Source organism: Lissotriton vulgaris, chromosome 3_1 (genome assembly GCF_964263255.1).
Source record: "Lissotriton vulgaris chromosome 3_1, aLisVul1.2, whole genome shotgun sequence".
Lineage (NCBI taxonomy): Eukaryota > Metazoa > Chordata > Amphibia > Caudata > Salamandridae > Lissotriton > Lissotriton vulgaris.
Genome location: NC_141689.1, coordinates 2,082,788,120 through 2,082,815,218, shown reverse-complemented (window position 1 = coordinate 2,082,815,218; position 27,099 = coordinate 2,082,788,120). Strand labels below are relative to the sequence as shown.

Genomic DNA, 27,099 nt, shown 5'->3' with positions numbered 1-27,099 from the left:
GTAACAACCATAATAAACTTTCCCTGTGCAAGGGCTCTCTCTTTTGCTACTGCAGTTTGAACCGCTGTCAGAATTTTTTCTGTAGAAGTGAATTTTATTTCAGCTTGTGTGTACAAGTGTGATTTGTAAGCTATTGGACCTTTTTCACCTTCGTTAAAATTTAAGTATGTGAATCCGCATTGTTCTGGAATGATTCAGATCAATAGGTTGCGTACGTTTATGTATTTTTGCAAATGTTTTGTTGCTAACATGTCTGTTTGCAATGAACGCAAATTTTCTGTGTGTTTTTGTGTCCGATTAACTGTTTTGAAATCAGGTTTGATTAATTCGTAGAGAGGTTTAACCCTTTCTGCGTAATTTAGAATGTAAGTTCTACTGAAATTTAGGAAACCTAGAATCAACTGTTTTTCAGTGTTTTTGGAGGTTGGAGCAGCGCACATTTCTCTAGAAAGTTTGTTGTCAGGCTTTTGCCTTCACTTGATAACTCATTTCCTAGAAAAAGGACATTGAGATGGGCAATTCTTGATTTCTTAAAATTGAATTTGTAACCCTCTGAGGCGAATCCCAATATAATTGTATTCACCCTATTCAAGTGCCTATCCAAGTCATCCTCTGTCAGATAGATGTCATCGACATATGATAATGCTTCATCATCATAAGTTTGTAGTAACTCTGTTACTCTGGCTGAAAATAACCCAGGACTATTCTTGAATCCTGTGGGAGACGACAGAAGTGATGCTGTGTCCCCATAATTGAGAAAGCGGTCAAATACCTACTTTCTGGTGCAATGTTTAGACATTTTGTACTGCAAAAATTTTGCAACAAGAGTTTAAATGTCTGTAATCCAATACTAGAAGATACGTATTGTCTGGTTTGGAGACAGGAAAGAAAGGATTGTTCATTGACGAGGTGCATGTTTCAATCACCCCCTGATATTCAAGTTGATCTAATATCTCCCTGGCCTGTTTTTTAGCTTCTTGCTTAAGTGGGTACTGCCTTTGTGCAGTCGGTTGATTTTTTAACTGGATTTTATGGTGAGGAGAATCCTCATCCCATCCTACATGATTTTTATATAATGCAGGAGCTTGTGCCACTGCCCATTTCCTGGCATAAATATATTTAAATAAATTGGAATGTGGCTGGAGAAGACTGGCATAATTTGGTCCTTGCCATGTGGGCACTCCCTGACAAATTCTGGTGGCCAGTCTTGTTCAGCTAGAAGAATGTAATAACCTTTAGAAAGTCGCTCCCAAAAGAGTGCTCTCGCTTTTTTCAGTATGTCCCCCTCCATCCGGAGTGTTATTTCATATAACTTATGTGGGCAACTAACCCTGGTATCTGCAGTTTCAATACATTCATTCAAGTCCACTGTCTCAAGATGATCCTTCAAGTTCTTGCGAACTATGGTGACTTCTGCTGCGCTGTCCAACATTGTCTGAGCCCATTCCCCGTTCTTGAGTTGTGTCCTCAAGATCCTCGGCATGTCTGATTTTTAGACCTGCTACCTTTTTTTCCTAAATTGAGGTTTCTTGTTTTTCTGAACGTGTTGATCGTCTTTGGACTTCATGCGTTCTTCTTTGTTTTCTGATCGTTCTCTTCTTTCAGATTTCTGTGATGAAGTCTGAAAGGTACGAGAGGAAAGTGTATCAGTATCTTGATATCTATCAGGTTTTCTCAAATTATTCCTATTCCTGAGGTTATACCTCCTTTCAGAGGGATCCTTTTGAGGAGACCTACCTCTGGATTGAGAACGCTTCTCTTTAGAAGTTTGTTTAGTGTTTTCCCACTTCTTTTTAATAAGAGTAGGAGTGTTTTTAGAAAAGACCTTTTCAGGACTTTCAGACAGTTGCAGTTTAACTGGTTTCCCACCCAAACTGTCTCTGCCTAATTCTTCATAGGATTTTTCAATTATTCTGGCCAGTTCTTGTGGTTGCTCAGTTACATCAAATTCCCTTAACTTTTGGCGGATCGCCACGGATGCTGCTTCACCTTTAATATTGGCTAATATTAATGTTGAGACCTGTTTAAAATCTTTCAGTAATTTCATACCTAGATTTAAAGCAGGCTCTGTCCCGTTTTCATTTTGAATCTGTTTCAGGACATCTGGTATTATCCGCCATAGACAGAACACTGTGTGTTTTAGTGTATATAGCATCAAAGACTGTACCCCAAGTGTAGCAGTCCTCCAGGTGTAGTGCGATCCCCATTGATAAACAGATTGTTAAAATTCTGTTTTTCTCATGAGGGGTAGTATTAGGAAATACTGCCTCGATTTGAGTAATTTTTTGAGCTATCCAGAATGGAATTTGTTCCAGTTTTGCGGGTAATTTACCAACCACTGAATGTAAAGTCTGTGGTGTAATTGTATTTGTGTTCCCCTGGTTGGGGGGATGCTGTGGGATTATTATTTCTGGCTGGACTGTGAAAGTCTGCATGACATATTGAACGAATTGTCTATAGATTTTGATTAGTTCTTTGAGTTGAGCTCGTAGTTCCACATCCGTCATTTCATTAATTTCAGGATGTGGAGTTTAGCTAGCTAAAACCGGCCATGTTGCTTCTGATATACCTAGTGGACCGAGCCTGGTAATGTGATTCATATGTTTTAGGGCACCTTTAAACCACAGCGCATGCTCTTGGTAAGTTAGTAAAATTTCAATATCCTCGAAAGGAATGTATTCAGCTGGTGGTTCATTTTCTTTGTTGAAGTGAAACACGTGTTCTTGGATCTACTTCAGGGAAGATTATCCATGAATAGAATACCTCTGTCTGATGATATGCATGTGCCTCTATCACAAAAACTGCCCTTCCACCTCTTGCTGATAGGCCATTTTTTTAATACATTTTATAAAGATGGCTTTCCTTAAATTTAGAGGTATGCTTATAGCATCCTCGTCGGTTTCTTGGAAACCTGAAATGTTAAAAGCTGGATCGGCTGGATCAGCCACAGCTCCACCAGTTTCTGTGTTGTTATCCCCGTTTAGGGACATTTTTGTTGACTGAAAGTTTGCAAAGCAAGTTTCAAAGAAACACAGATAAAGTGCACAATATTTTGGAACACTGAATCCTTCAACGTTGAACAAATCAAAAACAAATACATAGGATTTTTCGACCTACTCAGCTATGGAGGATATTATCCTTTTACCCACTCCAGACATCTATTGGAGTATTTACGGAAAAAGGGGTCTCTGAGAAAAGCACGACTGAGTTACTTTAGTATCTAGCGTTAAATTAGTGCCTTACCAAACGTTGGGCCCCATGCAGTGTAGTTCCTATATTCCCAATAGACTCTGCGCATTGGAATAATATATCCTATAGATTTGACGTAGGTCTTAAGCCAATAGGTCTCTATTGAATATATTAAACTTAATAGTAAGTGCCAGCTAGCTCAGAGGTCACTAGAAACTTTCTCGAATTCACAAGAAGGGATTCGTTTCGGACAACCGCATAAACATGACAACTTTATTTCCCAAGAATAAGAATATATCTCTCAGAGTCATGGAAACAATAGATAACTATATTACTCAGTCAATCGTGCATGCTTCGTTTCTACAGAGTTGCAGAGAAGTAGTGAGAAGGGCGTTTTCAATAAAAGGTTTATTGAACAGTCTTCTTTCTCATGAAAGAGAGGTGGACTGCTACAATCGTTATGCAGACTGCAAAGTATAATGCGTACAGCATAAACATTAATATGAAATAATACTGTAAGAGCATTGTATGGTTTCTAAGCCATAAAAAAATACATACATAAATAACATAGACTAAAATACTCAACTGGTGCTTCTAAAATACGCCTACCCCAATGTACCTAACCTAGGTCTAGTACCTGGGAAGAAGTATTGTTTTGCATAGGTTTTGTTTTTGCCAAGAATCTACCAAAGGTTTCTCTAGGTTCTAATCAGCTCCATACTTCAGAATGAAGGAGGTATGGTATCTCTGTCTCGGGACTTGATTTCCCAACACCCCGCAAGGGGAGCAGGAAACACTGGAGGTGGATTCTTGGCAGAGAAGGGCTGGTTTCTGATCAGTGTGTCAGCTGGAGAGTCGTTTTCCTTCGGCATTTGCTGTAGCGAGCTGCGTCAGGCAAGTAGATCAACGAACTGCTCCGAACCGCCGTATCTTGCTATAGCAAGTGTAGGTAAATGTATACCTTGAAGGTGTTTAGGAATGCCATAGTTGATGTAAAGTTGGGCATATGAACGTCATGAATGAACCCCTGGGGAACAGTTGTTCATTGTAAAATTAACTGAGTTCTTGGAGAAATCAATATTCAAGCAATGGGAAGTCCCGAATGGCTTAAGCTGGTTTTCCAAGAAATAGTTGTGACGCTTGGTGAACAGATGTAAGTAGCCATGCCTGTATTTGGGTAGCATGGGCTATGCCTAAATAAGGGCTTGATTTCTATGCCTATATAAGGGCAACGTGAGTTGTACCTATATAAGGGCATGAATCGGGAAAATTCAATCGGAGCCTAAAACGCCACACAACACTTGAGGACCAGAAAAAACACCAATTTATTCTGTGCCCCTGTGCAACCCAGCGCCCCTTCAGGCTTCAAAACAGTACCAAACAAAATAAGAGTGGGTCTTACCTCAAACTAAATCAATCAATCAATCAATCAAAGCATTTATATAGCGCACTACTCACCCGGAGGGTCTCAAGGCGCTAGGGGAGGGGGTGGTCCACTACTGCTCGAACAGCCAGGTCTTGAGCTGCTTCCTGAAGGTAAGGTGGTCCTGGGTCAGGCGGAGGTGGGCCGGGAGGGAGTTCCAAGTCTTGGCGGCCAGGTAGGAGAAGGACCTTCCTCCTGTGGTGGCTCTTCGGATGCGGGGGACGGTGGCGAGGGCGTGGCCGGTCGATCGAAGCTGGCGTGTGGGAGCGTAGAAGTTGAGGCGGCTGTTGAGGTATCCTGAGCCTTGGTTGTGTAGGGCTTTGTGTGCGTGGGTGAGGAGACGGAAGGTGATTCTCTTGTTGACCGGGAGCCAGTGCAGATCTCTCAGGTGTCCGGAGATGTGGCTGCGGTGGGGGATGTCCAGGATGAGTCGTGCTGAGGCGTTCTGAATCCGCTGGAGTCTCTTCTGGAGTTTGGCGGTGGTTCCGGCGTAGAGGGAGTTGCCGTAGTCCAGACGGCTGGTGACGAGGGCCTGGGTGACCGTCTTCCTGGTCTCGGTGGGGATCCACTGGAAGATCTTACGTAGCATGCGCAGGATGTTGAAGCACGACGAGGAGACGGCGTTGACTTGTCTGGTCATGGAGAGGGAGGAGTCCAGGATGAAGCCCAGGTTGCGTGCGTGGTCTGTTGGTTTGGGTGCGCTACCCAGGGCGGGGGGCCACCAGGAGCACACCCAACACAATCCAAAGTTCAATCCATGGTGAAACCAGATAAGTCTTTTCCAGGTGATGAAAAAGGTCTGTTGTTCGTTCTTTCAAAGTTCTTTTAGCTGGTGTCGTTTCAGGTTTGCTGGGATCCTCGGAAAACGTATCAAAGTTAATGGAATAGCCAGAGGCAGTTCTGTCAATTGTTGGGATTGCCTCAGGATTTGAAGAAATTGCTGGAACCACTAGATCACTTGTTACATTTGTATAGTCAGATGCTATTTCACTGTAGACAGGTGTTTCTTGACGAACTGTTATTTGAGATTCAAGAGGAACAAGTTCCATTGCTTTGTTGCTTAGTCCTTCATTTCGCACTGCAGATTCTTCAAAGGTGATGAGTCTATCAGTTTGAACCTCTTGGATAGTAACCAGATTAGGGTGTCAGCTACATTGGCGGAGACCACTTGGCCTACTGCTTATGATCGGCCATATGATGTGGTTTTACCAGGTCGAAGGACACAAACCTGTACTCCTTTTTAACAGCAAGGGGCGGCAGTAATACTGTTCTTGATCCGTCAATTGCTAAAACAGGTACTGGTTGTCTGTAAGAAGGCCCAAATTCCTTCTTGTCCGCGATCTTTTCTCTGACTAGATCCCCAATCTTTAGAATCCAGACGGGACTTGCTGGGACGGTCGGTTTTTCTTCAGTTGTTGTTGGCTTCAGGAACACGTTACTTTGTTTCGTTCTTATTTCATTTAAGTCGTGTAAAAAAGCCAAGCGGTCTTTAATATCAAAGGGTTTCTAGTCTACCACTAAAGTCTGACAATCGAGATCCGATATTAACATTCCGGTCCCAAAAAGGACTTCATATGGAGTGATACCCCCTAGAGAACTTCTTGGCAGATTGTTAAGACTATGTTGGACAATTATTAAATGTTTGAACCACCTGTCACCTGAGACTTATACCCCAGCTGTTATAGATTGCTTTATGTCCCGTTTTTTTCTCTCCACTACCAAATTTACCTCATGATGGAATGGACTAGAGTACTGCAATGCAAAGCCCAATTTGGCCATGGCCTCCTTGTAAGTTCGAGAGCTAAACGCAGGACCCTGGTCAGAATGTAGCGTGTCGACTGCGTATGTACCGATAAAGACTCGCAAATCTTTTATAACAGTTCGAGCGTCAGCCGAGCGCTGAGGCCACATCGAAATGAATCTTGAACACTAATCCACTGCGACCATGATATATTTATAGTTACCATTCCTCTGTAAGGGACCGCAGTGATCCAAGTAAACACATGCTAATGGTTTATCTGAAATAAAAGGGGCGTCTGCGCAGGACGTTTCACTGTAGAGACTTTCATCTTTTGGCAGATTTCACATTCCAAAACATAGTTTCTGGTCTGTTTCCTCATGCACGGCCACCAGTATCTATGTTTTAATAATGATACTGTGGCGGAAACACCTGCATGTGCAGAGGCGAGCCCTTCATGTGCTGCTAAGATTAGTTCTAATCTATGTTCCATGTTTGGAATTACTCTATCCCCCACTCCATGGATTCGAGCAAATGGAACATTATTTGCATCAGTTACGTATGAGTATTTGAGTGGAAAGCCTTTTGGTAATGTTTTACCACTGTCTTAGCTTGAAGCATTGACAGCTTGCATTATTTCACTGTATATTCTTGTTTTTGAATGAGTGATTGCAGCTACGGAAGCCGTTTGCACAGCTGCCTTCGCTGCTTCATCAGCCAATGAATTCACTGCAATGTGAACACCATCACGTTGATGACTCCGTGTATGTATCAAGGGAGTGTTTTGTAGTCCTCGTCGTAACTGAACTACTTGTTCCCAAAGCAATTTATGCTTGATGGTGCCACCTTTTGCATCTTTGTAACCGTTTTGAATCCAGTTCTGCAAGTATTTCATTGTAAGATTGAACACAATAATACGAATCGCACAGTGAGTGTGGGAAATCCGCGGTCCGAATTCTCAGGCGCCATCTTGAATGCTTGTAGTTCAGCTCGCCGAGCTGTACAATCTCACAGAGATTGAGTTTTAGTGACCATTGGTCGGAATTTGCAATTGCGCAAATGACCTTTAATGATCGCGAATGCAGGACTATAAGTTGGTTTACCCCCGTAGCGGGCTGTGCTGATCCGTCAGTATAAATTATACATTCATACTGTTCTAGAGGCAGAATTTCAGTAGGCAGAGGACATTCTTGTTCGTATTGTAGAAATGCTTGTGTTTTCAAATATGGGTCAAACCGTATTCAACATCTGTTGCAGCAAGAGAATTAACCCATTGTATCCATCTCGGATGTAAAGCTTTAGCATTTGGAATGCTCGCTTTTGTCACTGCTCCTAAAGCAGGTACAGGTGTAACAACCATAATAAACTTTCCCTGTGCAAGGGCTCTCTCTTTTGCTACTGCAGTTTGAACCGCTGTCAGAATTTTTTCTGTAGAAGTGAATTTTATTTCAGCTTGTGTGTACAAGTGTGATTTGTAAGCTATTGGACCTTTTTCACCTTCGTTAAAATTTAAGTATGTGAATCCGCATTGTTCTGGAATGATTCAGATCAATAGGTTGCGTACGTTTATGTATTTTTGCAAATGTTTTGTTGCTAACATGTCTGTTTGCAATGAACGCAAATTTTCTGTGTGTTTTTGTGTCCGATTAACTGTTTTGAAATCAGGTTTGATTAATTCGTAGAGAGGTTTAACCCTTTCTGCGTAATTTAGAATGTAAGTTCTACTGAAATTTAGGAAACCTAGAATCAACTGTTTTTCAGTGTTTTTGGAGGTTGGAGCAGCGCACATTTCTCTAGAAAGTTTGTTGTCAGGCTTTTGCCTTCACTTGATAACTCATTTCCTAGAAAAAGGACATTGAGATGGGCAATTCTTGATTTCTTAAAATTGAATTTGTAACCCTCTGAGGCGAATCCCAATATAATTGTATTCACCCTATTCAAGTGCCTATCCAAGTCATCCTCTGTCAGATAGATGTCATCGACATATGATAATGCTTCATCATCATAAGTTTGTAGTAACTCTGTTACTCTGGCTGAAAATAACCCAGGACTATTCTTGAATCCTGTGGGAGACGACAGAAGTGATGCTGTGTCCCCATAATTGAGAAAGCGGTCAAATACCTACTTTCTGGTGCAATGTTTAGACATTTTGTACTGCAAAAATTTTGCAACAAGAGTTTAAATGTCTGTAATCCAATACTAGAAGATACGTATTGTCTGGTTTGGAGACAGGAAAGAAAGGATTGTTCATTGACGAGGTGCATGTTTCAATCACCCCCTGATATTCAAGTTGATCTAATATCTCCCTGGCCTGTTTTTTAGCTTCTTGCTTAACTGGGTACTGCCTTTGTGCAGTCGGTTGATTTTTTAACTGGATTTTATGGTGAGGAGAATCCTCATCCCATCCTACATGATTTTTATATAATGCAGGAGCTTGGGCCACTGCCCATTTCCTGGCATAAATATATTTAAATAAATTGGAATGTGGCTGGAGAAGACTGGCATAATTTGGTCCTTGCCATGTGGGCACTCCCTGACAAATTCTGGTGGCCAGTCTTGTTCAGCTAGAAGAATGTAATAACCTTTAGAAAGTCGCTCCCAAAAGAGTGCTCTCGCTTTTTTCAGTATGTCCCCCTCCATCCGGAGTGTTATTTCATATAACTTATGTGGGCAACTAACCCTGGTATCTGCAGTTTCAATACATTCATTCAAGTCCACTGTCTCAAGATGATCCTTCAAGTTCTTGCGAACTATGGTGACTTCTGCTGCGCTGTCCAACATTGTCTGAGCCCATTCCCCGTTCTTGAGTTGTGTCCTCAAGATCCTCGGCATGTCTGATTTTTAGACCTGCTACCTTTTTTTCCTAAATTGAGGTTTCTTGTTTTTCTGAACGTGTTGATCGTCTTTGGACTTCATGCGTTCTTCTTTGTTTTCTGATCGTTCTCTTCTTTCAGATTTCTGTGATGAAGTCTGAAAGGTACGAGAGGAAAGTGTATCAGTATCTTGATATCTATCAGGTTTTCTCAAATTATTCCTATTCCTGAGGTTATACCTCCTTTCAGAGGGATCCTTTTGAGGAGACCTACCTCTGGATTGAGAACGCTTCTCTTTAGAAGTTTGTTTAGTGTTTTCCCACTTCTTTTTAATAGGAGTAGGAGTGTTTTTAGAAAAGACCTTTTCAGGACTTTCAGACAGTTGCAGTTTAACTGGTTTCCCACCCAAACTGTCTCTGCCTAATTCTTCATAGGATTTTTCAATTATTCTGGCCAGTTCTTGTGGTTGCTCAGTTACATCAAATTCCCTTAACTTTTGGCGGATCGCCACGGATGCTGCTTCACCTTTAATATTGGCTAATATTAATGTTGAGACCTGTTTAAAATCTTTCAGTAATTTCATACCTAGATTTAAAGCAGGCTCTGTCCCGTTTTCATTTTGAATCTGTTTCAGGACATCTGGTATTATCCGCCATAGACAGAACACTGTGTGTTTTAGTGTATATAGCATCAAAGACTGTACCCCAAGTGTAGCAGTCCTCCAGGTGTAGTGCGATCCCCATTGATAAACAGATTGTTAAAATTCTGTTTTTCTCATGAGGGGTAGTATTAGGAAATACTGCCTCGATATGAGTAATTTTTTGAGCTATCCAGAATGGAATTTGTTCCAGTTTTGCGGGTAATTTACCAACCACTGAATGTAAAGTCTGTGGTGTAATTGTATTTGTGTTCCCCTGGTTGGGGGGATGCTGTGGGATTATTATTTCTGGCTGGACTGTGAAAGTCTGCATGACATATTGAACGAATTGTCTATAGATTTTGATTAGTTCTTTGAGTTGAGCTCGTAGTTCCACATCCGTCATTTCATTAATTTCAGGATGTGGAGTTTAGCTAGCTAAAACCGGCCATGTTGCTCATGATATACCTAGTGGACCGAGCCTGGTAATGTGATTCATATGTTTTAGGGCACCTTTAAACCACAGCGCATGCTCTTGGTAAGTTAGTAAAATTTCAATATCCTCGAAAGGAATGTATTCAGCTGGTGGTTCATTTTCTTTGTTGAAGTGAAACACGTGTTCTTGGATCTGCTTCAGGGAAGATTATCCATGAATAGAATACCTCTGTCTGATGATATGCATGTGCCTCTATCACAAAAACTGCCCTTCCACCTCTTGCTGATAGGCCATTTTTTAATACATTTTATAAAGATGGCTTTCCTTAAATTTAGAGGTATGCTTATAGCATCCTCGTCGGTTTCTTGGAAACCTGAAATGTTAAAAGCTGGATCGGCTGGATCAGCCACAGCTCCACCAGTTTCTGTGTTGTTATCCCCGTTTAGGGACATTTTTGTTGACTGAAAGTTTGCAAAGCAAGTTTCAAAGAAACACAGATAAAGTGCACAATATTTTGGAACACTGAATCCTTCAACGTTGAACAAATCAAAAACAAATACATAGGATTTTTCGACCTACTCAGCTATGGAGGATATTATCCTTTTACCCACTCCAGACATCTATTGGAGTATTTACGGAAAAAGGGGTCTCTGAGAAAAGCACGACTGAGTTACTTTAGTATCTAGCGTTAAATTAGTGCCTTACCAAACGTTGGGCCCCATGCAGTGTAGTTCCTATATTCCCAATAGACTCTGCGCATTGGAATAATATATCCTATAGATTTGACGTAGGTCTTAAGCCAATAGGTCTCTATTGAATATATTAAACTTAATAGTAAGTGCCAGCTAGCTCAGAGGTCACTAGAAACTTTCTCGAATTCACAAGAAGGGATTCGTTTCGGACAACCGCATAAACATGACAACTTTATTTCCCAAGAATAAGAATATATCTCTCAGAGTCATGGAAACAATAGATAACTATATTACTCAGTCAATCGTGCATGCTTCGTTTCTACAGAGTTGCAGAGAAGTAGTGAGAAGGGCGTTTTCAATAAAAGGTTTATTGAACAGTCTTCTTTCTCATGAAAGAGAGGTGGACTGCTACAATCGTTATGCAGACTGCAAAGTATAATGCGTACAGCATAAACATTAATATGAAATAATACTGTAAGAGCATTGTATGGTTTCTAAGCCATAAAAAAATACATACATAAATAACATAGACTAAAATACTCAACTGGTGCTTCTAAAATACGCCTACCCCAATGTACCTAACCTAGGTCTAGTACCTGGGAAGAAGTATTGTTTTGCATAGGTTTTATTTTTGCCAAGAATCTACCAAAGGTTTCTCTAGGTTCTAATCAGCTCCATACTTCAGAATGAAGGAGGTAGGGTATCTCTGTCTCGGGACTTGATTTCCCAACACCCCGCAAGGGGAGCAGGAAACACTGGAGGTGGATTCTTGGCAGAGAAGGGCTGGTTTCTGATCAGTGTGTCAGCTGGAGAGTCGTTTTCCTTCGGCATTTGCTGTAGCGAGCTGCGTCAGGCAAGTAGATCAACGAACTGCTCCGAACCGCCGTATCTTGCTATAGCAAGTGTAGGTAAATGTATACCTTGAAGGTGTTTAGGAATGCCATAGTTGATGTAAAGTCGGGCATATGAACGTCATGAATGAACCCCTGGGGAACAGTTGTTCATTGTAAAATTAACTGAGTTCTTGGAGAAATCAATATTCAAGCAATGGGAAGTCCCGAATGGCTTAAGCTGGTTTTCCAAGAAATAGTTGTGACGCTTGGTGAACAGATGTAAGTAGCCATGCCTGTATTTGGGTAGCATGGGCTATGCCTAAATAAGGGCTTGATTTCTATGCCTATATAAGGGCAACGTGAATTGTACCTATATAAGGGCATGAATCGGGAAAATTCAATCGGAGCCTAAAACGCCACACAACACTTGAGGACCAGAAAAAACACCAATTTATTCTGTGCCCCTGTGCAACCCAGCGCCCCTTCAGGCGTCAAAACAGTACCAAACAAAATAAGAGTGGGTCTTACCTCAAACTAAATCAATCAATCAATCAATCAAAGCATTTATATAGCGCACTACTCACCCGGAGGGTCTCAAGACGCTAGGGGAGGGGGTGGTCCACTACTGCTCGAACAGCCAGGTCTTGAGCTGCTTCCTGAAGGTAAGGTGGTCCTGGGTCAGGCGGAGGTGGGTCGGGAGGGAGTTCCAAGTCTTGGCGGCCAGGTAGGAGAAGGACCTTCCTCCTGTGGTGGCTCTTCGGATGCGGGGGACGGTGGCGAGGGCGTGGCCGGTCGATCGAAGCTGGCGTGTGGGAGCGTAGAAGTTGAGGCGGCTGTTGAGGTATCCTGAGCCTTGGTTGTGTAGGGCTTTGTGTGCGTGGGTGAGGAGACGGAAGGTGATTCTCTTGTTGACCGGGAGCCAGTGCAGATCTCTCAGGTGTCCGGAGATGTGGCTGCGGTGGGGGATGTCCAGGATGAGTCGTGCTGAGGCGTTCTGAATCCGCTGGAGTCTCTTCTGGAGTTTGGCGGTGGTTCCGGCGTAGAGGGAGTTGCCGTAGTCCAGACGGCTGGTGACGAGGGCCTGGGTGACCGTCTTCCTGGTCTCGGTGGGGATCCACTGGAAGATCTTACGTAGCATGCGCAGGATGTTGAAGCACGACGAGGAGACGGCGTTGACTTGTCTGGTCATGGAGAGGGAGGAGTCCAGGATGAAGCCCAGGTTGCGTGCGTGGTCTGTTGGTTTGGGTGCGCTACCCAGGGCGGGGGGCCACCAGGAGTCGTCCCAGGCAGAGGACTTCCGTCTTGTCCGAGTTCAATTTCAGGAGGCTGTTCATCATCCACTTGGCTACGTCAGTTATCCCTTCGTGTAGGTTGGCTCTGGCGGTGGCGTTGGTGAGGGAGAGGATCAGCTGGGTGTCGTCGGCGTAGGAGATGATGTTGAGGTTGTGTTGGCATGTGATGGCTGCGAGGGGGCTCATGTAGAAGTTGAAGAGGGTTGGGCTGAGCGAGGAGCCTTGAGGAACGCCGCAGATGATTTCGGTGGCTTCTGATCTGAACGGGGGGAGGCGGACTCTCTGTGTCCTTCCGGCGAGGAACAAGATGATTCATTCCAGTGCCTTCTCCTGGATTCCGACGTTGCTGAGGCGCTGCACTAGGGTACGGTGGCAGACATTGTCAAAGGCCGCGGAGAGGTCTAGAAGGATGAGGGCCGCTGTTTCTCCGTTGTCGAGTAGGGCTCGGATGTCATCGGTGGCTGCGATCAGGGCGGTCTCGGTGCTGTGGTTGGCCCGGAAGCCAGACTCCGAGAGGTCGAGGGATCCGTTCGTCTCGAGGAAGGCGGCCAGCTGCTTGTTGACGGTCTTCTCGATTACTTTTGCGGGAAACGGGAGCAGCGAGATGGGGCAGTAGTTCTTGAGGTCGGTGGGGTCGGCTGATGGCTTCTTTTGTAGAGCGCTTTGTTTGGCGTGCTTCCAGCTCTCCGGGAAGGTAGCGGTGTCGAAGGAGGTGTTGATGATGTCCCGCAGGTGGGGTGCGATGACAGCGTCAGCCTTGTTGAAGACGTGGTGAGGGCAGGGGTCGGTCGGAGATCCGGAGTGGATGGAGTTCATCGTGCGGACGGTGTCTTCGGTGCTGATCGGGGTCCAGGCGCGGAGGGTGGTGGTGGGGGGCGGTGATTCAGTCGTGGCGTGCATCGGTTGTGTGCTGAAGCTGTTGTGTATGTCCGCGATCTTGTTGTGGAAGTAGGAGGTGAGGGAGTTGCAGAGGTCTTGCGAAGGGGTGATGTCGTTGTTTCCGGCGTTGGGGTTGGAGAGCTCTTTAACGATGTTGAAGAGTTCCTTGCTGTTGTGGGCGTTGTTGTCCAGTTGTTCCTTGAATGCAGTGTTCTTGGTGGTGTGGATCAGTTGGTGGTGTTTTCGGGTGGCGAGCTTGAGGGCAGTCATGTTGTTTGGTGTTGGGTCTCTGCGCCAGGCTTTCTCGAGGGCTCGGCAGTTCTTCTTGGAGCTCTTGAGTTCGTCGGTGAACCATGGGGCTTTCTTGCTGCCGGGTCTGCTAGGCGGGGTCTTCAGGGGGGCGAGGTCGTCTGCGCAGTTGCTGATCCACTTTGCGAGGTTGGTGGCCGCCTGGCTTGGGTTCATTGCGCTGGTGGGAGAGTTCATGCTTAGGGAAGTCGCGAGTTGGTCGGCTGTGATCTTGTTCCAGCTTCTGCGGGGGACCTGTTGCGGGTGGTGGTGGTGCGTTGTCTTGCTGAAGCTGAAGTGGACGCAGCTGTGGTCCGTCCAGTGGAGTCCGGTGGCGTGGCTGAAGGTGATGTCCTTGCTGGATGGGAACACGGGGTCGAGAGTGTGACCGGCGTAGTGGGTGGGGATGGTCACCAGCTGCTTGAGGCCGAGGTTGGCGAAGTTGTCCAGCAGGGTGGTGGTGTTGCGGTCGTTGTTGTTCTCCAGGTGGAAGTTGAGGTCCCGAGGAGGATGTAGTCAGCGGAGAGGAGGGCGTGTGGGCTGATGAAGTCCGCGATGTCTTCGCTGAATTTTGTGCGTGGTCCCGGGGGTCTGTAGATGAGGGTGCCACTGAGGGTGGTCTTGGGGTTGATGTGAATCTGGAAGTGCAGGTGTTTGGCGGGAGCGAGGGTGTCGTCGGTGTTGGTCGTGATGCGGATGGTACTCCTGTGGATGATGGCGATACCTCCCCCTGTCTGGTTGACGCGGTCCCTCCGGGTGATCTTGTAGCCGTCCGGGATGGCGATGTCCGGCGCTGAGGAGGCGTTCATCCAGGTTTCCGTGAGGAAGGCGACGTCTGGGGCTGTGGTGTCGAGCAGGTCCCAGAGCTCGACGGCGTGTCTGTGGATGGAGCGGGTGTTGAGCAGGATGCACTTCAGGTGGTTGCTGCTGGTGCTTGGCTTGGTTGGTGCTGGTGTGGTGCCGGTCCGGATGCAGGTGAACCTGCAGGAGTGGCAGCAGAAGGGTCCGTGGGTGCGTCTCGGGGTGGCTCGATAGCAGCCCGGGATTCGACCGGCGTTGAGTGCGTAGAGTTCAGTGGTGTCGTAGGTACGGCGGGTGGGCTGGTGACGGCGGGATCCAAGGGTCCTGGCACTGGGCGCAGTCCAGGCGCGGACGGGCACAGACGGGCTTACCTTTGGCGCGCCTTCGGCGCACAATCGGCGCGCCCGCTGCGGGAGCGCACGGTCGCCATTTATGGCGAAGTGCAGGGAGGGAGGAGCAGCTGGGAGCGGGGAGGGTACAGAGGGAAAGGGGGCGTGTCCACCCTCCCGGCGGCGGGAAGCGGGGCGGGTGGGTGCACAGCGGGGGAACTTGCCCGGGGGGGGGGGGAACAGGACAGAAAAAGGCACGAAAATGGGAAAAAAGCAAAATTAACAATACAATTTACAGCACAGCAAGGAAATGCGGCCGAGCAACGAGCGGAGGTGGGGAGCGTGGCCGGGAGGAGGGAAGGCTCAGCGAGGCTGAGAGCAGTGGCGGGCGGGGGGCACACGCGACAGCTGGTGGCCGTGCGGCGCGGGGGTGTCCTAAGGTTAGGTTAGTCCCAGAGCATCGGTCAGAGTCTTACCCACTTTGCCCCAAAATTCTTGAATCGATGGACAGGATACAAACACGTGGATATCATCCGCCATCTGGGTCCACATCTCATTCATCTTGCTTCTCCGCAGCCCTTTATTTCGAAAGTTTGAGAGGGTACCAGTATATCCTGTGAAGCATAAAGAAGTGGTTTCTTCTTAGTGAAGCAGATTTAATCACCCGGTAAAGTGTGATACTTGCCAAAGATTTTCCAGCACCACGCTCGACAAGCTCTTCTCCCAGATTAGATGTGGATGCTCCAGTTTCCTGTCTGCTACGGCCAGAAGGTAAATGTACCAGAGTGCTACTTCCTTCTTTTTTGGAGTCAGGTCTTTTAACTCATCTTCTATTGAGTTTTCCTCTGATGATGGCCAAGGTTGGCTCTTACACCAAGATGAAATTTGGTAGAACTTAAATCTGGAGAGAGCTCCGTTAGTGAGATTACTCTAGAAGTTCCAGGGAAAACATTTATTGCCAGCCACTACATCTTTCCAGAAAGTGACACCAGCATCCTTTAAAGGTAGAGCCAGCCCATCAAGAAGGCACTCTGGAGTCCCTGGGGAGTCCCAAATAGGAGCCCATTCACTGTAGTAGGACAATCCCAAACAGGCCCGACAATCCGACCATAATTTGGCCGCTGCAAACAGTATCTTCAACCAAACTTTTTTGTAGAATTTGGGGGTGCCAAATTTATACATAAATCCTACCTGCCGTGGACAGCATTGTTTCCATATATTTATTGTATTCATTTTTTGTATTTAATTCTATTTTACATTATTAATTTATTATCCCTCTTTTTTCAAATACCTGTGTCGCTTGGCCTTTATGTTCAGACATATAGTACATTAATTGTGGATTGAAATTTAGACTGTTGAAGGGTGTTATTCACACAGCAAAGACAAACAATGGCATTGAGAAATGGCACACCTCTTTCGACAAATCTATTGGTAGACCTCACCCTAACCTCTATAATTTTATTTGAAATTTTGAAGAAGGAGCAACGTTTCCAAGAGAAGAGAATAATGCAATCATTGTTAGAAAGTCTAAACTAACGTGTTTAGAAAAAAACTAAAGAAATGTCCTAGCAACTATTGGCCCAAGTTCAACAGTTTACATTGATGGTGGCTTCAGACTACCTAGACAATCTTGCACACATAGTACATTTCTAAAACATATACTAATCCTTGCTCTAAATTACTTGCCTGTTTTGACCTATTTTTTTTTTAATATATAGGCATTTTTTGTCATTATTTTTAGAAAATGTAAGGAATTTCGGCATTCCTTCCTATAGGTGACGTCTTTCTTCAACCCTTGGTGACCTTTCAGATCCACCTGTCACCAAGAGTCTCTTGTACTCCACTAATCCAAAGTGCAAAACCAGATCATCCAAGAAAGAGCCCAACACAGATTGGTAAAGTCACAATTTTTTGCAAGTGAATTGCAGGAAGAATTCTGGTGTTGTAAAAAACGCAATCCCAAAAAAAAAATCCTGAAAAGCTTCAGTGTTTCTTAAAATCACCAGAACAAATCAGTTCCGTAAATCCAAGATCCAAAGAAAATACACCAATACAAGTACATGGTGAGAAAAAAACACAAACTGAAAATGCAAAAACTTGTTGTAAAATTATGCTGGTGAAGCAAAATCCCTTTAAATAGTGAAAAAAGGAAAAAAATCCTGCTTTCCTGGTAGAAAAACTAACTGCAATCAATCTACAGAATACATTTTCTTCTTTCAGTCACATGGTCTTTGTCACGAGAATATACCAAACATCATACAAAAGCACTAAACCAAAAATTAATACAAAAATATTGCATTCTTTTCAAATTGGTTTGAAAACGTACTTAACTTATTTTTTTATTTACTTTTTTAAACCAATTTTGAAAAAAGAAACAATCATCCCGACGTGGACTTACAACCGCTACCTGCATGGGAATGAAAATGTGGTTAAAAAATAAATAACATAAATGTTTCAACTAACTAACATCTAACTACTTAACTCTCCTTACAATAAGCAATGCCACCTAAAAAAGTATAATAATATTTGACATTGTTCTTACCTAACCACAGCTCTTACATCCTTCCGATTTTGACCGCGATGCCCCACCAGCTGTAGAAACAGTGGCACAACGAACGTCAAGGTTAAAAGTAAAAAAGGACAATTTCCCCCATGGCTTGGAAATCATGGGAAAAAAGTTTAATAAATATTTAAACGTGTTTTAATGGTTGTAAAAATTGTGAAATATTTTTACAAATTTCTTTATATGCTAAAGTAGTTATTTTTTGAGATTTACAAAAATAGTTTAATAAATGTATTTAAAAAACTTGAGTTGTTCATTTTTAAATGTTAACAACATTTTGTAATTTTTTAAATTATATTCTGAGTGATGTTCTAATGCTGCATTAATTATTTAAATATATGTATTTAATTCTGGGAGTCTAATTATTCATTATTTTTTTTATAATTTTGAATCAAACTAAGGGGCGTATCTGTAGTGGTGGTGCTGATACCGGCGGTGCAACTGCCATGTAATGAGTTTGGGGGTCAGACCGCCAAAGGTCTACTTCAACTGCCAGGGATCTGTGATCCCTTGGTGGTGTTGCAGTGGTGTGATGCCGCAATATATACAAGATTCCTCACTGCCCTCCTTTTCATGGTGGTGAGGAAACAAACAGGGCACTATAGGGCCCCCTGTTGCCTCTGGGCCAGGAGATGTGTGAAGGGGGGGGGGCAGGTATTGTACCCACCTGCATGCATGCACCCCCACTTCCTGCACGACATGGACTGCACAACGTGGTGCAGTCCATGTTGTGCAGGATCATGCTTTGGTTGTCCCACGCTGATGTCTTTCTATGGCTCACATATGAGCCTCAGAACAGCACCACTATGGGATTGCCAAATCATCGACTGCTAGACCAAGAATGTACTCCGAATCTGGTGGGTTGTGTGCACACAAGTTTGGTTCGACCGTGAATAACATCACTGCATTCGACCGTGGATAACATCACTGCACTCTCCTATTTGGCCTATAAAGCTCGGTCGCGTAAAACCCTCCCTTTATTCGCCTGCTTCATCGATTACTCTGCCGCATTCGATGGGGTAGACCGCGCAATTTTATGGAGAAAGCTGGCACAATGGAACATCAATCCGACCCTGCTAAGAGCAATTCAGTCACTCTATCAAAAAACATGGGTTAGAATTAAACTCTCGAGTGATTCCGCAACTGAGAAGATCAGCACGGACCGAGGTCTAAAGCAAGGGTGCGTGCTAGCGCCACTGCTATTTAATCTGTATACAGCAGATATGGAGACAGCCCTGTTGAGAGCAGCCCTAGAAACCCCAAGGATTGGGGGGACCAAAATCCAGTTTATGCAGTACGCTGAAGATTTGGTACTCCTGGACCACACTAAAATTGGACTACAAAAGATGCTGACCGCCCTGGCAACATTCAACAACGAAAACAGGCTGGTGGCAAATTCTTCCAAGTCTAAAATTGTTATTTTTAGGCATCACCCACATAAAAAACGAGCAAAATGGAATCTTGGTCATCTCTCCTTTGAAAGCACACAGCGATATACCTACCTGGGAGTCTGCTACCACAAGTCAGGTCTCTCCGGCGCCCAGTTAAAGAAAATCAAAGGCAAAGGGGAAACCATCACTTATGCACTGTGCAAATTACAAGCTTCCTTACACAGCCCATCTACAACGGCTATTCGAAGAGTCTTAAAGGCTAAACTAATGCCGGCCCTCAACTACGCTCAGCAAGCATACCCGGGCAAACTCAACAAGGAACTTGAAAAAATTCATTGCAGAGCATACAAGAGAATATTTCATCTACCGAAGTGCACTAGAAACACCCTTATTCACCTAGAATTCTCGCTCAACCAACAAAATCCGGAAGAGATGGCGGCCTTAAGCAAATACTATTATCTTGCTACAGCTGCAAAAGATAAGACACTTAAGGCAGTTTTGAAATATATCTTTATGGAACCAGGGAATCCATGGTCAGCTACCCTTACCGCAGCAAAAGCTCGCCTCAACTTGGCTACTGAGCTTTGGGACCCCAAATTGGTCAACTACACGGCGATCAAAAACGCAATCAAGAAACAAGTTCGGGCTCGTTCCCCCGAATTGGATTTGGAGACATTAGTGACAAGAGACCTGCACGAGACCCTATGCCTGCCGCACACTGTGTATAATCCCAAATATCATCTTACGCAGGCCGTGGGCCGCACAGCTCTCCATAAGATTCTAGCCTACAGACTACACCCTCTGCCCCTTAAAGAACTATATGCCGTTGACCGTGCAGAACTGGGTGCATTGGAATGCAGGCTCTGCAAATACAAACGCGAGTCCCATGCTCATCTGCTATTTTGCTGCCCGGCTCTGCGAGCAGCACACAGTTTTTACCTTAGGCCCATCTTAAGACAAGCGGGGACCCGCACCGCAAAGGAGGCGGTCTATCATTTATATACACTGCCCACGGTAAAAGACATGGCCTTGTTTGGCAAGTTCATTCAAGAGACACGGTCTAAGTTGATGGCCACTCAGGGCTTAAATGAATAGAGACTTCGTTGAAGCATAGATTATTTTGCTAAACACATTTCCTGTTTTAACTTTTGTAATTTTTTTATACGTTTGTTTTAATGTAATGGTTTTGAGTAACCAAACAAAAAAGTTATTCACCACACAAGTTTGGCGGTGTCCGAGCGGGGAACAGGCGTAATCAGGCCCTTAATGTTTTGTTTGAAGCTGATAAGTTAATACCCGGGTATTAACATTAATACTTGAGTATAAATAAGTTTCCCCGTCCACGATCCCTATATCCATCATGTTCCGTGCCTAAAGGTGTGTCTTACAGACTTGGAAATATTTTAAATAAAGTAAATTTCATTAATTAAAATGCATTCAAAATACATTATAAATTTATACCCGTGTAATAAAATTTATACCTGAAAATTAATACACTTCCCCACCTAATATATCTCTATCCGTCACATCCTGTGCCTAACGGTGTGCGTTACAGACATAGAAATATTTTATATAAATGAATTGAATTGATTTGAATGAATCCAAAATACATTATAAATGAATACTCTGGTATTAAAATTGGTACCTGAAAATGAATATACTTCCCCACCCAATACCGCTACATCCCTCTCATCCCCTGCCTAAAGGTGTGTATTATAGACTTAGAAATATTTTTTTTAATATATTCAATTATTTTTAAATTATTCAAGATAGATTAATAATTAATTTGTATTTATACATTGCCCACCCATAATCCACATACCCTGACATCCCGTGCCTAAGGGTGTGTTTTACAGCTTTAGAAATACTTTATATAAATTAATTTAATTATTTTTAAATAAATTTAAAATAGATGATAAATTAATTCTCAGGTATCACAATACTGGATGATTAGTACACATCCCCACCCAATACCCTTCATATCCCACACCTAAAGGTGTGTGTTACACCTTAAGAAATACTTTATTAAAATAGATGTAATTATTTTTTAATGTATTGAAAAATATAAATTAATACTCGGGTATTAAAAAAAACGCCTGTGTATTAATACACCTCTCCCCCAATATATCCCTTGCATCCCATGCCTAAGGGCGTGTGTTATACCCATATTTCTTTTTGAATACATTTTTTTTAAATTTATAGTTCAGTAGTACTATAGTACAGTATTTATAGTATAATAAACCAAATATTGCCATTTTCGTGGTAATGGCATACATGGTAATGGCATGCGTTGTAACGACCCTGCGTGGTAATGGCTGCGTTGTAATGGCATCTCGTTGTAATGGATGCATTGTAATGGTTGTTTACCATATGAACTACCACGGTAACAATATTGGATGTGAAAAGTGAACATATAAACCGCTATGTACCAATATAAGTGGTAAAAAATATAAAGAAAGAAAGCTAGTGTAACACTGAAGCACAAATATTTCTTCTATTTTTAGCATTGCGGAGCATGTATGCACTTTAAATTGTGAGTTGAAAATGGCGCCCATTTTTTTTTCACAACACACTGGAAGTGGGATTCCATCATTGAAATGGTAATTCTCTAACTAAAGGTTTGTCAACATGTGTTTGTGGGTTTGATGTATTCAATTTTGGTTTAAATCTTTTATAAGAATTTTTAAAAATATCAAACAGTTACAGCAGCAGATTTTAACCTTCAAGAGTAGACAACCTCAGAGGGGGCGATATAAAATGTTATTTCGTGCTGACATTGAAATAAATGCAAAAAAATAAAAGGAAAATCCCTTCAAAACTCTGCCCCCCAACTCCCCACAACCTTCCCCACTCACCCGTGTGCAAATCAAGAACCATTGTACTGTTGCTGATTTGTTCATTGTTCCATAGGTTTCTCGGGCTGAAGGGCCTCCAAAAGTAGTCTGGGATATCTGGGATATGTCAAGTCGTGGAACACCTGCGATAGTAATGACACAAATGGGCATAATTCCACAAATCCTGCCCCCTTCCCTGCCAATGGCATTGAAATCTTCTCCATTCCCAGTATGTGCCAAATCCTGTGAAACCAATTTGTAAGCGTGGGGATAAGCGCAGTGCCCCAGTGAGCTAACATGGCTTGGGCAGCTGCCCCTAGCAATTCCATTTTGAATATTAAATAAAATGTGAACATCACTGGTCCAAGCCTGCTAGACTTTTCATGCCTATAAAGCGCTTAGGAAAGCCTAACATTTCCACTATAAAATAAACATAATAACTGCTGGAGAAAAAATAATCAAACTGCCAACACAATAGAGATGGCACAATGTAAAACCCACTATACATTTTCAAGTGGTATTCAAACCTTCACAAAAACCTAACTATGGGAATCATTAAAAGCAGCCTACCACGGTTATGAAAATGAGTATGTCTGTGGGATGCTTCACCCAAACAGTGACGAAAATGGATTTTTACTTTTGATGGCCATAAGATAAAGGCAAAGAAAAAAAACTGCCGACTCATCCTGTAGCGCCCGCGTGAACTTTATAACTCCAACCTGGCTGTTATTCACAGGCCTTGCTGTTTTACGACTATTCAGTTGTTCTGTATTGGGACGCCCACCTTACCCTGATTAATTTTAGGTGCAATAGAGTATGTATACTACAAGGTTCTCATCCTGCATACAGGGATGTCCGTTACAAAGGCACGGGATGGAAGTGTACCATCTTGATAGATAATACTCTCGGAAATATTTACATTGAACCGCATTAGAATTTGGCTGAGCAGGACGTCATTACAGATGGACGTGCTCCTGTTGGACACTATTTGTTGCCTAGATACATACAGTGCAACACTGCTAACATTATACTCCACTGGACGTGAAACTACTCTAAGCAGGGAATCCGTTGTTCCCCAAAAGTATATGGAGGGGTTTGACTCCAGCCTAATATCGTGCCCTGAAGAAGTCCTGTATAAGGACTAAACGTGTCAGCTGTTTGTTGTGTTGAATGCTGTGTTTTATCCGGAATGAAAATGAAATAATAATAAAGAAAGAAAAAATAAAGGATTGAAGAATTCTCTGTTTTCTGGATATGGACAATTGATTTGTTCGTGCTGATAAAGTGTTCTTTGGGTGGTGCACATTTGCTTCTTTTGTAAACCTTCAGTTTTTATTTTATTCGAATATTGTGCCCCACAAGTGAAATCCTACATGTAATATGAAACAAATGTATTCACATGGGTGCACCATTAGCTGCGTCTGGTATGCTAAGCAAACGTCTACAATGTTTTATCCACAAAGTAAGGTAAACATAACTGTGTTTAATACTGTATTTTGAATGAACCACACAACGTTAGAATATAAGCCATTTACACACACACACACACACGCACACGCACGCACACACACACACACACAAGGAGATCAAGCGGAAGGACATGCTTTATAGATAACAAGCAGCAATACACAAAGAGGCAGATTTACTAAAATCTCATGCAAAGCAACGGGCAAAAAAGCTGCGTTACGTTGAGCGAGAAGAGAGCAGGAGAGCACCATATTAACAGAAATATTTCACTACCCTCTCCCTAGCGCCGACGCCGAAATTAGCTGGTGTGCGCCACACACACACCTTTGCACCATAGCGCAAGGGTGTCTGCATGAGTCTAGCATAGGTTTTGTACTGGAAGGATAGCCTTCCAGTTCAAAATACTACGCTCAGATTAACTTTAAACTTTTTCCCACTTTATATGTGTGCTGTATAGTGCGGCACACATACAAAGTCGGAAAAGGAAGGAGAAATTAAAGCATTTCTCCTATATACCACCTATTTGAATTGGGCGCTATTTTCTCTCACTGAACCTTGTCTACTTTTTTTATGTAAATAGGGTTTAGTGCCAAAAACCTTGAGCGGTTGTATGGGAACACCTATGCACCAGCCATAGTATGGACCCATCAATCAATCAATCAATCAATCGATGCACTTGTAGAGCGCGCTACTCACCCGCGGGGGTCTCAAGCTGCTGCTAGGTTGTGCCGCTACTGCTCGAAAAGCCAGGTCTTGAGGTGTTTCCTGAATGTGAGGTAGTCCTGGGTCAGACGTAGGTGGGCGGGGAGGGAGTTCCATGTCTTGGCCGCCAGGTAGGAAAATTACCTTCCTCCGGCGGTGGTTCTGCGGATCCGTGGGACGGTGGCGAGGCTGGCGGAGCGGAGTTTGCGTGTAGGGGTGTAGAACGTGAGGCAGTTGTTGAGGTATTCGGGGCCTATGTCGCGGAACGTTTTGTGTGCGTGGGTGAGGAGCCTGAACGTGATCCTTTTGCTGACTGGGAGCCAGTGCAGGTCTCTCAGGTGGGCTGATATGTGACTGTGGCGGGGGATGTCGAGACTGAGTTGTGCGGATGCGTTCTGTATGCGTTGGAGTCTTTTCTGAAGTTTGATTGTGGTTCCTGCGTATAGGGCGTTTCTGTAGTCAAGTCGGCTGGTGACGAATGCCTGGGTGACCGTCTTTCTAGTTCCGGTAGGGATCCAGCGGAAGATCTTACGGAGCAAGCGCAGGGTGTTGAAGCATGAAGATGAGATAGCGTTGACTTGCTTGGTCATCGTGAGAGAGGAGTCCAGGATGAATCCCAGGTTGCGTGCGTGGTCAGTGGGTGTTGGTGCTGTGCCTAGTTCTGCGAGCCACCAGGAGTCGTCCCAGGCGGATGGGGATTGTCCGAGGATGAGGACCTCCGTTTTGTCTGAGTTCAGTTTCAGACGGCTGAGTTTCATCCATTCCGCGACGTTTTTCATTCCTTCCTGGAGGTTGAGTTTGGCGGTGGCTGGATCTTTGGTGAGGGAGAGTATCAGCTGGGCGTCGTCAGCGTATGAGATGATGTTAAGGTTGTGTTTGCGTGCGATGGTGGCGACGGGGCTCATGTAGATCTTGAAGAGGGTTGGGCTGAGTGATGAGCCTTTAGGCGGACTCGCTGTGTTATTTCGGAGAGGAAAGAGGTGATCCAGTCCAGGGCTTTGTCTTGGATCCCGGCGTTATGGAGACGGGTTATTAGGATGCGATGGCAAACTGTATCAAAGGCGGCTGAGAGGTCTAGGAGAATGAGGGCGGTGGTTTCCCCGTTGTCGAGTAGGGTCCTGATGTCGTCGGTGGCTGCGATGAGGGCAGTCTCGGTGCTGTGGTTGGCTTAAAATCCAGACTGGATGGGTCGAGGGACCCGTTGGCTTCGAGGAATGCAGTCAGCTGCTTATTGACGATCTTCTCGATCACTTTCGCCGGGAAGGGAGAAAAGAGATGGAGCAGATGTTTTTGAGGTCTTTGGGGTCCGCTGTGGGTTTCTTCAGTAGGGCGTTGATCTCTGCGTGCTTCCAGCTCTCTGGGAAGGTGGCGGACGCGAGGGAGTTGTTTATGACGTTCCGTAGGTGGGGAGCGATGATGGTGTCGGCTTTGTTGAAGATGTGGTGAGGGCATGGGTCGGAAGGAGAGCCAGAGTGGATGGTGTTCATGGCGTGGGCGGTGTCTTCGGTGCTGATGGGAGTACAGGCGCTGAGGATGGTTGTAGGGGGCACTGGTTCGGTGTCTGGGCGCCGAAGCTGTTGTGTATATCAGCGATCTTGCGTGGAAAAACGTGGCGAGGGAGTTGCAGAGGTCTTGTGATGGTGTAATGTCGTTGCTGTTGGCGTTGGGATTGGAGAGCTCTTTTACGATGTTGAAGAGTTCCTTGCTGTTCTGTGTGTTGTTGTCCAGCCGTTCTTTGAAAGATGTCTTTTTGATGGTGCGGATCAACTGGTGGTGTTTGCGGGTGGCGTTCTTGAGGGCTGTCATGTTTTCTCGAGGGATCTGCAGGATTTCCTTGATTCTTTGAGGTCATCAGTGAACCATGTTGTTTTCCTGTTGCCGGGCTTGCCTGGGGGGTTCTTCAGTGGTGCAAGGGCGTTGGCGCAGTTGACTATCCACTGTGCGAGGACATGGCACTAAGTAAATCAAAACAACGCTATTTGCTGCATTGTACTACTTTCTAGTGTTTTGAAGCGTTAAACGAGTTTAGCGCTGGAAAGTAAATAAAAAAAAGATTTAGCTTTTTGCATCGCTTTTGTGATGCAAACAACATGTTAGATCTTAGAAAATAGACCCCAAAATACATGGACGTCATTTAGGGGTTGCCCGGGTCGCAGCTGCGACCCCTACCTTGCCTTTGCTAATCCTGGTACTGCCTTTGTGACCTTTGGCCTCAGAGGTAGCAAAATGAGTGCCAAGAACACAGGGGTGTCTCACATTATCAGTCAGACTCAAACCTCGTTTTCTGTTCATTTCTATTACATTATTAGTGAATAATGGTTTACTATTCAATATTAGTGCAATAAAAAGTGGGCATCCTAGATAAGAAAAAGAAAATGGTTTTAATGTATGTTGTGTGGTGCATGTGTGGAGAGTGAGTTCGGGTGAGAGAGTGTGTATATGTGTGAGCATGTCTGTTTGTATATGGGATTGTGGATGTGTGTGTGTCAAAATGAGCTAGTAAGTATAAGTGAGTCAGAGAGAGATTGAGAATGAGTGATTCAGGGTGAGAGTGAGTGGACAAGAGTAGGTGATAATTGTTGAGTGCAACTCAGTGCTAATGATAGAATGAGTGTAAATAAGTGAATGTAAGTGAGCATGTGTTGTTATACTTGCAGATCCGCTGTTGTACCTGACATACTTCTTGGATTATAGAAGCACCCTTGACAAAGTGCTACTAATAACACTCTGTAGGTAAATTTTGGCATGGAGCACTCATGAAAAAAATTCCAGCCCTAGCCTCCTGATGAACA

The 27,099-nt window shown here is 44.1% G+C and overlaps 1 long non-coding RNA gene across 1 annotated transcript in view; it reads right to left on the bottom strand.

Moving 5' to 3' along the window:
* LOC147728829 (uncharacterized) overlaps positions 1-23,326 on the bottom strand; it is a 36,953-nt gene extending 13,627 nt beyond the window's left edge. The window contains exons 1-2 of the long non-coding RNA XR_015309394.1: positions 22,160-23,326; positions 17,893-17,942 (exon numbers count right to left, since the gene is read on the bottom strand). This is a non-coding gene — a long non-coding RNA (uncharacterized LOC147728829). The remainder of the gene's footprint in view (positions 1-17,892; positions 17,943-22,159) is intronic.
* Positions 23,327-27,099: the final 3,773 nt, after the last annotated feature.